This window comes from Hemiscyllium ocellatum, chromosome 23 (assembly GCF_020745735.1).
Source record: "Hemiscyllium ocellatum isolate sHemOce1 chromosome 23, sHemOce1.pat.X.cur, whole genome shotgun sequence".
NCBI classification, from domain to species: Eukaryota; Metazoa; Chordata; class Chondrichthyes; order Orectolobiformes; family Hemiscylliidae; genus Hemiscyllium; species Hemiscyllium ocellatum.
Window position 1 is genome coordinate 39,977,656 of NC_083423.1, and position 15,206 is coordinate 39,992,861.

Sequence of the window (15,206 nt, forward strand, 5' to 3'; positions counted from 1 at the left end):
GTCTTTAGAACTGAGCTGAGGAGGAGATTTTTCAGCCACAGTGTAGCAAAGGCTGTGAAGCTCATTGCTACAGAAAGCTGTTGAGGCCAAGTCATCGAATGTATTTAAGACAGAAATAGACAGGTTCTGAATTAGTAAGGGCTTTCAAAGGTTAAGGGAGAAAGTAGGAGAATGGGGTTGAGAAAAATATGAGCCATAATAAATAACACAACAGACATGATGGGCCTAATGGCCTAATTCTGTTCCTGTATGTTACAGCCTTATGGTCATAGTTTTGAATGCCTTCATTTGTCCATTCAGGGAATTCTTGGCTGAAGTATGAAACAATTTCTCTTCGAAAAAGGATTAGTTTAGAACTGTTGGGAAATAGATTGCCTCAGTGTAAGGATTTTAGTTTGAAAATTCCAGATCAGAAGAGTTTCTTTAAAATCCTGAAGGGGTTATTCAAAGTTGAGAAAGTCTATGCTCAGCTATGTGATTAATCATGAAGTAACTCCAACAATCGTGAAACCAGGATTGAATGCAACAATTATGTCAAACCTGTAGATGTGATAGAGAAGGGACCTCTCTGGTGTTTGGGCACAGTGAAGGGACTGGGATAAACAGAATTGTATTTTTACGGTGTTTCAAAATGTTTCAAATTGTTATATATGAAAATGGCTTGCTTTATGGTCCTGTTTGATTATTTAAACCAAATCTGCAGGATTACATATTTGTGGTTCAGTGAAAGACTATCTTTTTAAATAAAGGAAATATGATCTATCAAGCCAGATTTCACATTGGGTTCTGAATTGTCCAGTAATAACATTAGCCATGGTCAAACCAGGTATCCCTTCCCAAGGTACTTAACACTGCATTTTGGAGCAATTATGTGAGTTTGGGAATTGGTATCCTAAGGAATTCTTCAAGATTTGCAGAAAATCTCCAGAATGCTTCAGTAATTGGTCTTAATGTTAACAATGTGTAGCTAAGGCAGTAGTTTCATTTAGTTTAAAGTTGAGTCTCACAAGATTCAATCACACATCTTAGGTGTCATTAGCTACCAAGTGATATGCAATAAACTTAACTGTTTAAACAAGAACAAATCCATCTTCTGCTTGGAACATTGTTTGAGAATCTTTCCAAATTTGATATCAGCCAGCCAGAAGGATGGATGCTGACAAACCTACCCTGCATATCCACTGAAATGAATGGACATAACCCCAGGAGAGTCCCAGCAGAGATGGCAGAGAAACATTGTTTCTGGACTCCATGAAGCCACATAGCATCAGGAGGAGAAAGGGAGTGCTGCAGATGTTGGCGATCAGAGTTGAGAGGGTAGTGCTAGAAAAACACAGCAAGTCAGGCAGCATCCGAGGAACAGGAGAATCGATGGTTCAGGCATAAGACCTGTTGAAGATTCCTGATGAAGGTCTTATGCCTGAAACATCGATTCTCCTGCTCCTTGGATGCTGCTTGACTTGCTGTGCTTTTCCAGCACTACACTCTCGACTCACATAGCATCAGGTCAAAGATAGGCAAAGAAATCTCCAGCTGATTACTGTACTGTCAGCTGATGAGTTGGTACTCCTCCATGTTGAACTTGGAGGAAGCACTGAGGATGGCAAGGTCACAGAATGTACCCTGGGTAGTATACTTCAATGTTTACCACCAAGACTGGCTTGATGGTACCACTCTTGACTGAGCTGACTGAGTCCATAGTTGCTAGAATGGGTCCATGGCAGAAGAGGGAACCAACAAGAGGGAAATACATTGGACCTCATCCTCACCAACTTGCCTGCCACAGTTGTATTTGCCCATGATAGTATTGGTAACAGTGACCACGGCAGAGTCCCTGTGGAGATGAAGTCCTGTTTCACATTGAGAATACACTTCATTATGTTTTGTGGCACTATCACAGTCCTCAATGGACTGACTTTGAACAGAGGCGATGTGAGCCATCAACAGGAGAAATGTCTTCATCCAGAAAGTGGTTACTCTGTTGAATTCACTACAGTTAGGGACCAGACCAGACACCCCAAATTATATAATGAAGATAGCCCACTATTTAACTTTTTGTTTTTAAAAGGCGCAGTGTTCCAGATATGATTCAACTGGTCCACCACTAAGCTTTAATCAAAACACACTTCATTTTTGCAACACAGTTAGAATACAGCAAAAATAATTGGCATAACTTTATTGAAATATTTAACAAGATAATGTATTATTTAACCACTAAACATCAACTGTTCCAATATAGACAGTATGCCATAAACTCACCCTTTGGCAAGAATGCAATTCAACAAAGGAGTTATGATTCTCGCATGCCATCTCTCCAGTCCACAAGAAAAACACAATTTTAATTTTTAATTTTTACGAGGCAACCTGTCTAAGTCTTCACTCTGGAAGTGGGGAGCTCAAGCTTTCAGCTCTAGCAGCAGCAGAAACCTTCTCAACTAACGGAAAGCAAAGCCAAGCTCCTTCCTGGGTCTGTGTGAGCCCTGATCCCACCCCCTCATGGTTCTTTTGTCTCATTTAAACAAAAACACCCAGGGAGAACACAGAAGCTGCTTTCCAATTGCCTGCCTGAAGGAGACATTTTGGCACCACTGTGACAACACCCTTCTGTAAGAGAAACACATCGCTTAAAGGCACAGTACATGTCACTAGGAAGTGGTCAAGGAGTTGGCATAGGAATTAAGCTGAAGGTATCAAAGGATATGGGGTGAAAATGGGAACAGGTCACTGAGTTGGATGACCAGCCATGATCATAATAAATGGTGGGGCAGGCTCAAAGGGCTGAATGGCCTACTCCTGCTCTTATTTTCTATGTTTCTATGTTTCAATGTAACCAGGAGATGCAGATCAGAATTAAAACAAAAAGTGCAGGAAAAACTCAACAAGTTAGGCAGCACCTGTGGAGAGATAAACAGAGTTGACATGTCAAATCTAATACGACCCATCTTTGAAACACACTGGGTTCAAGTTTTTGATAGCATGTTAATTTCAGTTCAGACTGGCTCTTTTTTAATAATGATTTCATGAACTTGGCTGAACTTGGTCAGGTGACTATCGTGACTATCTTAAATCAGTGTTTTCCTCTTTAGAAACCATTTTAGAAACCTCAAAAGGAATCAAAGATTAAAATCAGATGATGGGAGTCAAGAAATAATCATAACAATGGCCTTGGGATATTTTGTTACAATTAAGATGCCATACAAATACAAAATGTTATTGTTAGGACAACATTTTGAAACATTCCAATACTTCATCATAATAAAGTACAATGAAGATGCAATAATATTAGGAAGCCTTTTCTTCCTTGATACTAAATCATAATTCCTGATCCTTTCTAAAACCTCTAGTATTGCCATTTACATATTTTAAGCATAGTTTATGGTTAACCATTCTATTTTGCTTAATGTGGAATCCTGTGTCTCTAAACAACTCTGACATAACTTTATGGCATTTGTTCATCAGAATGTTAAAAGCAGGAAGATTCATTAGTTTGAGCAAAACATCAAATTGATCAAATGGGGTTCCGACCTAATCACCTTGTTAATATGTCTTTCTGTCTTGTTATGAATGTGCGGTTATAATATCATGTGTTTGGAAACAAAAGTATACCTGTCTTAAAAATAGACACAACGCATCTAACAAAATGGCTGACAGAAGAGATATGACTAGCCTGATTGAACCAATGACAAAGAAAAACCTCTTGACGTGAGATTCCCCGGAGGTGTGAATAGCTCTTCCTACCTTGCCAGCAATCTGACACGGTGAGAGCTCTCCAAAGTAATCGTGTGCACTTAAAAGTTAATTACCTCCAACAAAATACAATTGAATGGCTCTGTGCCCAGACTTAGACTCACTTTTAGACACAACAGTTTCAAGGTTAGCAGCCATTTTAAGATTCAAGAGATCTTGAAACAGTCAGTGCTTCACATAGGAAGGCAGGAGGGAAGATTCCGGGTCTACAGTACTGAATCAGGCTTTCAAATGACATAGCCTGAACTGCCAGAAAATAGAAACACAGCTGCCTTCATTCACTGATGACCTATTCTACTCAGTCCACCTTTGAGAGCAACCTTTGCAGCTGCTGAATTCTGATTCAAAGTTTACAACCTTTTCATTTTCAAAATAAAATCTTCAAGCAAGTAACAGGCCTGCAACGGTTGTAAAGACTGATCCCACTTTCATCTTTATAGACATATTTTATCCTTTTAAACTTTATACTTGACTTTACTTGAATAACTATTGCAGGAGGTTTGAAACAAACAAACCATTTGCTTATTTGAGCATAAAGCTCTGCTGCTCATTATTTGTAAGCTGACATAATCAAAACCTAAAAAGGACTACAGACAAGCTTATACAAATTCAGGGACCATTCTGAGACATGCTTGATGTAGTCACTACAGTCTTCTAAGAAGGATCTAATATCTCCTGAATCTATTTGTCTCAATGTGAAAAGAATCTCGCTACTTAATTAGTTCAGTAATCTCATTGACCTCTGAATGAGATAGTACCACTCTGTTCCTGAATTATGAATTTTCAACTGGTTAAAAGATGAAAGGCAAACTTAAAACTTAAGATAAAGAGACAGAATGATAGAACACACCAAGTGTTACTTAGTTCTGACAGGAAAGGGAAAGGCTAATTAATGTTTAATTAGAATTCCCACTTCTGTGTAGCTCAAAAAAAAGCACAGAAACAACAGAGCGACAAAAGGTGCTGATGAAAGATCTGGGGAAGATTTTCCAAGACCCAACATAACCTTGCACGCAGTCTGGTAGTTCATCAGATGTTTATGCGTGCATTGCTTAAGATTCTTCAATGTATCTTCTGCCAAGTTGAAAGCCCCACTCTGATAAACATCATCAATGAGCCTGCCCTCAGCTTCAACAAGCTGAAACCTAACTGTGCAGCAACATTTTTCCCTGCCATAGATAGAGACTTGAGGGAAGCAGCATCCTTTTTCTTGTTCAGTTACTGAATTTTCTGTCAATCTTTTAAATGTGCATTAATTTGCAACATAATTCAAATACAGTACCAAACAATGAAATTTCCTAAATACTTTTCGCAAACACAGTGTGATCCATTACATATGATTCAACTTGGAGTCTTTATATCTACAGTAACGTGTGAATAGACTGAAATAGAAATCACATCCACTGTTAAGACTATATCCATGGCATTTCCAAAATTATTGAAACAAAATAGGTAATTCTTATTCTTTACTGCAGCTTATTCCCTGTAAAGCAATATTTATTAATAATGATCAGTGAGTTTTTGCCATTTGTTACATTGTTAAATAATGTGACTCCACTGACTTTACTGCTGGATAAATTAAATTACTGTGGCCAGTAATTCATTGTTTGAATATCATTCTTGCTGTTTAGTCATAAATACAAGCAGTTTGCTTGTTTATTGTCACACAAGATTTAAAACAATTATGCAGAATGACTTCCCACAGAGACTTTGAAATGCTGCTGCTTTCAGGCCCAGAATTAGTACTCTGGTGATCAACAGATTTTCTCGTTATTTTTATAGCTCCTTTGGACTCATGAAGTCTATTGTTCTAACCAATCCATGGCAATTAATTGTTGTAGCCCCCTTAGTGATCCTGCTTGGTGCTTTCTCCAAATCTCTCATCGATTAATTCCTTAACATTGCCTTTTAATCATTCATTCACTCATGGAACATTGAACCAATGGACTGAGTAAGAATTTTACTCCCTCTGTATATCTGTACTACCAGCTAACCAATTCAGGCCATGCTGGTCTTCTGCTTGACCTTCAAAGCCAGAATGGAGTTCTCAGTAATTATTGAGTTGGAAAGCTGCCCACAGCCTCACTGCTGCCCCATCTGACTGAAGCTGGAGAGAATCTCCTTGATGGGAACATTCATTTAGGACTCATTCAGGATCTGCAGCTTCACAAAAGATATTACACTTGAGCTTTCATGTAGATGTCAAGTGGGCAAATAGAATTTAACTTGATTAGCAGGTTAGTATCAGTAAGAGCTCATGACAAGGAAAGCAGTCAAAATTATACTTATTGTAAATGTAGTTGGCATGAAAGTCAATCCAATTAATATGAATCAAATGGCCATTTTAAGTCAGAACGTGGTTCAAATGAGAAACCCCTCTGAAAGTTAAATTTCCCTCCATCCGGTGGAAACAAGAGGCATCTGTTCATATTAAACTCGGGCCTCCTTTAACTGTGAGCGGCACGGTGGCACAGTGGTTAGCACTGCTGTCTCACAGCGCCTGAGACCCGGGTTCAATTCCCAACTCAAGCGACTGACTGTGTGGAGTTTGCACATTCTCCCCGCGTCTGCGTGGGTTTCCTCCGGGTGCTCCAGTTTCCTCCCACAGTCCAAAGATGTGCAGGTCAGGTGAATTGGCCATGCTAAATTGCCCGTAGTGTTAGGTAAAGGGGTAATGTAGGGGAATGGGTCTGGGTGGGTGGCGGGTCGGTGTGGACTTGTTGGGCTGAAGGGCCTGTTTCCACACTGTAAGTAATCTAATCTGTTGTTGATCCACTTCCTGACCACTTCATGTGCTGCTGAAGATTTAGTGGTTGTCATAGAGTCACACAGAATAGAAAAAGACTTTTCGATCCAACTAGTCTATGCCGACCAGGAATCCCGAACTTAACTAGAACACAGAACATAGACCATTACAGCGCAGTCTAGGCCCTTCGGCCCTTGATGTTGTGCTGACCTGACAATCTGATACCAATCTAACCTACACTGTTCCATTATTATCCATATGTATGTCCAATGTCCATCTAAATGCCCTTAACGTTGGTGAGTCTACTACTGTTGCAGGCAAGCCATTCCACACCCCCTACTACTCTGAGTGAAGAAACTACCCCAAGACCTGAACTAAATCTATCACCCCACAATTTAAAGCTACGTCTCTCATTTTATCCTTCACCATCCGAGGGAAAAGGCTCTCACTGTCCACCCTATCTAACCCTCTGATTGTCTTATACATCTCGATTAAGTCACCTCTTAACCTTCTTCTCTCCAATGAAAACAGCCTCAGTTCCCTCAGCCTCTCCTTGTAAGACCTTCCTTCCATACCAGGCAACATCCTAGTAAATCTCCTCTGAACCCTTTCCAAAGCTTCCACATCATTCCTATAATGTGGTGACTAGAACTGTATGCAATACTCCAGGTGCAGCCTTACCAGTGTCTTGTACAGCTGAAGCATGACCTCGTGTTCCAAAACTTTATCCCTCTACCAATAAACGCCAACACGCTATATGCCTTCTTAACAACCCTACCAACCTGGGTGACAACTTTCAGGGATTTATGCAAAAGGACACCAAGATCTCTCTGTTCAAATATACTGCCAAGAATTTTACTCTTAGCCCAGTACTCTGCATTCCTGTTACTTCTTCTGAAATGAACTACTCACACTTTTCCGCATTAAACTCCACTTGCCACTTCTCAGCCCAATTCTGCATCTAATCTATGTCCTTCTGTAACCCACAACATCCTTCAGCACTATCCACAATTCTGCCTACCTTAGTGTCACCCGCAAAATTACTAACCCATCCTTCTATGCCCACATCTAGGTCATTTATAAAAATGACAAACAGCAGTGGCCCCAAAACAGCTCCTTGTGGAACGCCGCTGGTAACTGAGCTCCCTTCAACAACCATCCTCTGTCTTCTTTCAGCTGCCAATTTCTGATCCAAACCTCTAAACCACATTTAATCCCGAAACTCCATATTTTGTGCAATAGCCTACCTTGGAGAACCTTATCAAATACCTTGCTGAAGTCCATACACCACAACGACCGCTTTACCCTCAGCCAACTGTTTTGTCACCTTCTCAAAGAACTCAATGAAGTTAGTGAGGTACGACCTATCCTTTACAAAACCGTGTCGACTATCCCTAATCAACTTAATATTTTCCAGATGATTATAAATAGTATCTCTAATAATCTCTCCCAGCACCATATCCACAACCGAAGGAAGGCTCACTGGCCTATCATTACCAGGTTATCCCGACTCCCCTTCTTAAACAAGGGAACAACATTTGCTATCCTCCAGTCTATTGGCACCACTCCTGTTGACAATGATGACATAAAGATTGAAGCCAAAGGCTCTGCAATCTCCTCCCTGGCTTCCCAGAGAATCCAAGAAAAAAATCCCATTTGGCCCAGGGGTCGTATCTGTTTTCAGATCATCCAAAATTGCTAAAATCTCCTCTTTGTCAACCTCAGTCCCATCTAATCTTGTAACCTGTACCTCCGTACTCTCACTAACATTGCCCTTTACCGATGTGAATGCTGATGAAAAGTATTCATCAAGCGCTTCCCCTATGTCCTCAGATTCCACACACAACTTCCCAGTATTGTCTTTGATTGGCCCTAATTTTCCTTGAGTCATTCGTTTACTCCTGATATACCTATAGAAGTCCTTAGGGTTTTCCTTGATCTTCTTAACCCTTTCTTTAGATCTTTTCTGGCTAACTTATAACTCTCAAGCAACCCTAACTGAGCCTTCACCCTCATCCTCACATAAGCCTTCTTTCTAAAGAGCTTCAACTGCTTTAGTAAATTATATCTCCCTGTCTCGACAACTACCCGCAGGAGCGTTCCTTGAATAAACTCCACATTCAAAGTTTGTGAGAAGATTTGTAGCTCGGGTGCTCGTTGTTGTGGTTCTGTTCGCCGTGCTGGGAATTTGTGTTGCAGACGTTTTGTCCCCTTTCTAGGTGACATCCTCAGTGCTTGGGAGCCTCCTGTGAAGCGCTTCTGTCATGTTTCCTCTGGCATTTGTAGTGGTTTGAATCTGCCGCTTCCGGTTGTCAGTTCCAGCTGCCCGTTGCAGTGGCCGGTATATTGGGTCCAGGTCGATGTGTTTATTGATTGAATCTGTGAGTAAAAAATGAGGTCTGCAGATGTTGGAGATCACAGCTGAAAATGTGTTGCTGGTCAAAGCACAGCAGGCCAGGCAGCATCTCAGGAATAGGGAATTCGACGTTTCGAGCACAAGCCCTTCATCAGGAATGAGAGAGAGTGGCCAAGCAGGCTAAGATAAAAGGTAGGGAGGAGGGACTTGGGGGAGGGGCGATGGAGGTGGGATAGGTGGAAGGAGGTGAAGGTGAGGGTGATAGGCCGGAGTGGGGTGGGGGCGGAGAGGTCAGGAAGGAGATTGCAGGTTAGGAGGGCGGTGCTGAGTTGAGGGAACCGACTGAGACAAGGTGGGGGGAGGGGAAATGAGGAAACTGGAGAAATCTGAATTCATACCTTGTGGTTGGAGGGTTCCCAGGCGGAAGATGAGGCGCTCCTCCTCCAGCCGTCGTGTTGTTATGTTCTGCCGATGGAGGAGTCCAAGGACCTGCATGTCCTCGGTGGAGTGGGAGGGAGAGTTAAAGTGTTGAGCCATGGGGTGGTTGGGTTGGTTGGTCCAGGCGGCCCAGAGGTGTTCTCTGAAGCGTTCCGCAAGTAAGCGGCCTGTCTCCCCAATATAGAGGAGGCCACATCGGGTGCAGCGAATGCAATAGATGATGTGTGTGGAGGTGCAGGTGAACTTGTGGCGGATATGGAAGGATCCCTTGGGGCCTTGGAGGGAAATGAGTGTGGAGGTGTGGGCGCAAGTTTTACATTTCCTGCGGTTGCAGGGGAAAGTGCCGGGGGTGGAGGTTGGGTTGGTGGGGGGTGTGGATCTGACGAGGGAGTCACGAAGGGAGTGGTCCTTGCGGAACGCTGATAGGGGAGGGGAGGGAAATATATCCTTGGTGGTGGGGTCCGTTTGGAGGTGGCGGAAATGGCGGCGGATGATACATTGTATGCGGAGGTTGGTGGGGTGGTAGGTGAGAACCAGTGGGGTTCTGTCTTGGTGGCGGTTGGAGGAGCGGGGCTCAAGGGCGGAGGAGCGGGAAGTGGAGGAGATGCGGTGGAGGGCATTGTCGATCATGTCTGGGGGGAATCTGCGGTCCTTGAAGAAGGAGGCCATCTGGGCTGTGCGGTGTTGGAACTGGTCCTCCTGGGAGCAGATGCGGCGGAGACGAAGGAATTGGGAATATGGGATGGAGTTTTTGCAGGGGGCAGGGTGGGAGGAGGTGTAGTCCAGGTAGCTGTGGGAGTCAGACGGTTTATAGTAGATGTCTGTGTTGAGTCGGTCGCCCGAGATAGAGATGGAAAGGTCTAGGAAGGGGAGGGAGGAGTCTGAGACAGTCCAGGTGAATTTAAGGTCGGGATGGAAGGTGTTAGTAAAGTTGATGAACTGTTCAACCTCCTCGTGGGAGCACGAGGCAGCGCCGATACAGTCATCAATGTAGCGGAGGAAAAGGTGGGGGGTGGTGCCAGTGTAGTTGCGGAAGATGGACTGTTCCACATATCCTACGAAGAGGCAGGCATAGCTGGGGCCCATGCGGGTGCCCATGGCAACTCCTTTAGTTTGGAGGAAGTGGGAGGATTGAAAAGAGAAGTTATTCAGGGTGAGGACCAGTTCAGTCAGTCGAAGGAGGGTGTCAGTGGAAGGGTACTGGTTGGTGCGGCGGGAAAGGAAGAAGCGGAGGGCTTTGAGTCCTTCGTGATGGGGGATGGAGGTGTACAGGGACTGGATGTCCATAGTGAAAATAAGGCGTTGGGGACCGGGGAAGCGAAAATCCTGGAGGAGGTGGAGGGCGTGGGTGGTGTCCCGAACGTAGGTGGGGAGTTCTTGGACTAAAGGGGACAGGACCGTGTCGAGGTATTGGGAGATGAGTTCGGTGGGGCAGGAGCAGGCTGAGACAATGGGTCGGCCGGGGCAGGCAGGTTTGTGGATTTTGGGCAGGAGGTAGAAACGGGCGGTGCGGGGTTGTGGGACTATGAGGTTGGAGGCGGTGGATGGGAGATCCCCTGAGGTGATGAGGTCCTGGATGGTCTGGGAGATGATGGTTTGGTGGTGGGAGGTGGGGTCGTGGTCAAGGGGGCGATGGGATGAGTGCCATGCCTCTAGGAATTCCCTGGCTGTTCTCTGTTTGGCTTGTCCTAAAATAGTAGTGTTGTCCCAGTCGAATTCATGTTGTTTGTCATCTGCGTGTGTAGCTACTAAGGATAGCTGGTTGTGTTGTTTCATGGCTAGTAGGTGTTCATTGATGCGGATCGTTAGCTGTCTTCCTGTTTGTCCTATGTAGTGTTTTGTGCAGTCCTTGCATGGGATTTTATACACTACATTGGTTTTGCTCATGCTGGGTATCAGGTCCTACTATTATAGGACAAGCCAAACAGAGAACAGCCAGGGAATTCCTAGAGGCATGACACTCATCCACAGATTAAATCAATAAGCACATCAACCTGGACCCAATATACTGGCCACTGCAACGGACAGCTGGAACTGACAAAGCATGACCCCATTTCAAGTCTGAGGTACTAGAAGTGCTGATATATGAATTGTGAAGTATTAACATGCAGGTGCAGCATATTATTAAAAAGGTTTCCTCGGAGATCCAAGATGGCGGCGACTCAGCAAGTCTGAGTCTACAGAGCCCTTCCCAAAACCTGGGTAAAGTGGGTTTCCTGTCCCCACCACACTTGCCAAACCACCCAAAAAATTTCTTTAATCTTAATTACCTGCTGAATATTATATTTAAATAGTCTAATACTGAGTGGATAATGAGTAAATCAAAGGGACCCCGCAGCTCTCAGAAAACAAAGACCCCTCCCCCACCCTCCTCTCCTCTGGCTGCAGCTGATGTAAAAACAGGCCTTATAGAGATGATTGCTAGGCTGGAATCGACACTCGTCAATTTCATCGCAGAATCCCGACAGCGATGGAATGCATTCGAAGAAAAGCTGCAGAAACAGAATCAAATCATGGAAGAGCTGCAGGGCCGAGTGGAGGGGGTGGAACTAAAGGCCATGACCTCCGAGGCTGCAGCTCAAACAGCTGCAGAACAGGTGAGAGCTCTGGAGCAGAGAGTCAGGGCCTTTGAAATTTACATCGATGATATTGACAACAGAAATCGGAGAAAGAATATTCGGCTGCTGGGCCTTCAAGAGCAAGAAGGGAAAGGACAGTTAGTAGCATTTCTGGAGCGATGGCTGCCGCAGATTTTAAACCTGGGGGCTGAAACTGACCGGGTAAGGGTGGAGTGGGCCTACCGGGTCGCAGTACGCGGATCTGGCCCAAACCAGCGCCCACGCCCGGTCCTGTTCCGGCTGCAGAGTTATAGGGAGAGGCAGATACTCCTGGATGCCTCCAGAAAGCTTGGAAAGGATCCTAAAGCTATGATTCATGAAGGATCCAAGATTATGTTATTTCAGGACTTCTCCCCGGCTTTGGCACGAAGAAGGAAGGCGTTTGATGAGGTGAAGAAATGTTTAAGGGACTTAGATATTCAATACACCTTACGCTACCCAGCGACGTTATGCTTTACCCACGAAGGATCCGAGTATAATTTTAGATCATCGGAAGAGGCTAAGAAACTTTTAGACTCGGTTAAATAAATCGTAAGAGACAATTTATGTTGGCTTGCCTCTCCCACACTCCGTGGGGAGAAATGGTTACTTTATTCTACTTTACTTTTGCCTCTGGGAGCGGGGTTGTCTTCCTTGCTATGTTATTATACTTAACTGTAATCTGTTGGAGTTGTAATTTTATAGTTATGTGTGTTTGTACGTGGCATTGATGCTATTAGATATACTCAGGTATGGGTGGGGTGGGGTGGGGGTGCGGCGCTCACTGTTAACTCTAGCTCGGTATTATATCTAAATCCTATTAAGGAGCGCCCGGGTCGAGGGTGGGACACTGTTTGGGAGAGGATATGGTGGAACGTTGGAAAGGTAGTAAGGCCCCCTGAGAACAAGGGGGAAGATCTCCATTCAAACATGTTTAATTTTTTTTTGTTTGTTCTTATTGTTTGGAAATAGCTTCCTTTTAATCATACTGTTATGAGTGTATTAGAGAACATTTTCTCTTATTTGAAGGATGTAAGCGACTCAACTATACACTCTGGATGATTGTGGATTAGTTGAATTTTGATGATTATATATTTAAGATCTATTTTTATATTAATGTTTGTGCTTGAAAATTCTGCTTATTTTTGTAAATTTGTCAAAATGTTAAATTCCCAATAAAAATATCTATATAAAAAAAAAGGTTTCCTCATCAATGAGGAATTAATGCCCACACTACCAAATGATAAGGATGCGGAGGATGGGGAAGGAAACTGCATTCAAACCACTACAAATGCCGGAGGAAAGATCACAGAAGCGATTCCCAGGAGGCTCCCAAGCACTGAGGATGTCACCTAGACAGGGGACGAAATGTCTGCAACACAAGTTCCCAGCTCGGCGAACAGAACCACAACAGTAAACTCCATATTTCAAGTGTGTCCATCTCCTGCAGTTTCCTTCCCCATCCTCCGCATCCTTATTATTTGGTAGTGTGGGCATTAATTCCTCATTGATGAGGAAACCTTTTTAATAATATGCTGCACCTGCATGTTAATACTTCACAATTCATATATCAGCACTTCCAGTACCTCAGACTTGAAATGGGGTCATGCTTCCAAGGATTCTGACCAATCACAGGGAAAATGTTTAAATGAAAACACAACCTCGCAAGTACAATAGGTATTAACTAATATGACTCGGGTGACATATATCTCCATTTCTGTGGAAAACAATGTTAACTTTCAACAAAGCATTTGATCTCACAAATGCATTCATGTATGGTCTTCACACATATCAAATTTATTTTGAAAAATCAAAACAAGATCAACTATTTTAGTAAGGGTTTATCCCAAGTATTAATTACATTCACTTTGGAAAATTGTGCTAATTATGCATCACCCAATAAATCATTAAGGAGACCATTCAGGAGACAAGGATGGGGTATGCCACAAATTGATCTGTGAGGCCTGGAGGTGCATTCCAGCTCTTTATAGTCTCATGGTGGCAGGTTGCTGACTTACCTCCTCGGACACACTATCACTTCTGACAATTGCTGATCTGGTGGGAAGGGAACAGCGATTGTTCCCACTCAAGCGTGGGTTAAAATCCATTAATGTCATAGACCCTGATTTATATAAACTGATAAAGATCATGCTCCCCACCCCCCCATCCCTCCTCCCCATTCCTGTCACAAAGTGGTCTTCATTTTGCTTTGAAAACTATGAAGGCTTAGATCTCAGGCGTCAGGTAAAGGGGTAGGTTGGACACTTGGGTTCCACATAGCAGAGGTTCATTCCAGGTAGAACTGGTCCTAAAGAATGTGCACAGGTTGATAATGCACATGTTTAGTCATCTCCCTCTGTTTAGGCTGGGTCTTAAGCAATGTATCAGCTATAGGCAACATTGACGGCACAGCCGCCAATGAAATAAGCAGCTATTGCACTTAAGAATGGAGCTAATTTTTTCTTTTTTTATAATTACATCAGTAGCTTGGGAGATCTGTGGTGAGTAATTCTTAATTTCTGATCTTCCAAATCCCAACTCTTTTTTGCAAGGTATGGCCAGGAGTGTGACGGAGTACTCTCCACTAACATTAGTTCAGCCACAACACTCAAGAAACCTGACACATCTTGGGCAAAGCAGCCCACATAATTGAAAACCCATTGACAACCAATTCCACATTTATTCCCTCCCCCACCAGTATACTATGTTGACAGCATGTGCCATATATCAAGCTGAACTTCCATTATGCTTGATAGACCTGTCGATGACATCTTCTATCATTTTACTGATGATTGAGAGTAAATTGGACAGCAGAGCCATACCTGGGCAATTTTACACATTGTTGGGGATGTGCCAGTATCAAAGCTGTACTAGAACAGTTCGGAAGGAGTATAGGCAGGGATCACAAGTCTCCACTCCTCCAAAAGTGATGCTATAATGGCCCATACCATACTGAAATATTCAGGGCTCAGCTGTTTCAATGATATCACATATGGTATGTTAAATTGTCTTAAAACTGGCATCTGTGATGTGAACCAGATCATTCACATACGCTCCTGTTGGTTGTAAATTCACTGCAACCCCCAGGTCATCTCCTCTGCCCTGAAGCTCTTCAACCATGTTCTGAAACAAACCCGCTCCAATCTTCCTTCCCACCTATCCACTCCACCCTCTTCTCTAATCTATTACCTTCATCCCCAACCCATCCACCCATTGTATTCTTTTCTACCCTCCCCCACCCTCCTCTCTGAACTATCACCTTCAATCCCACCTCCATCCACCTATTGTACTCTTTGCTACCTTCTCACCAGCTCCACCCCCT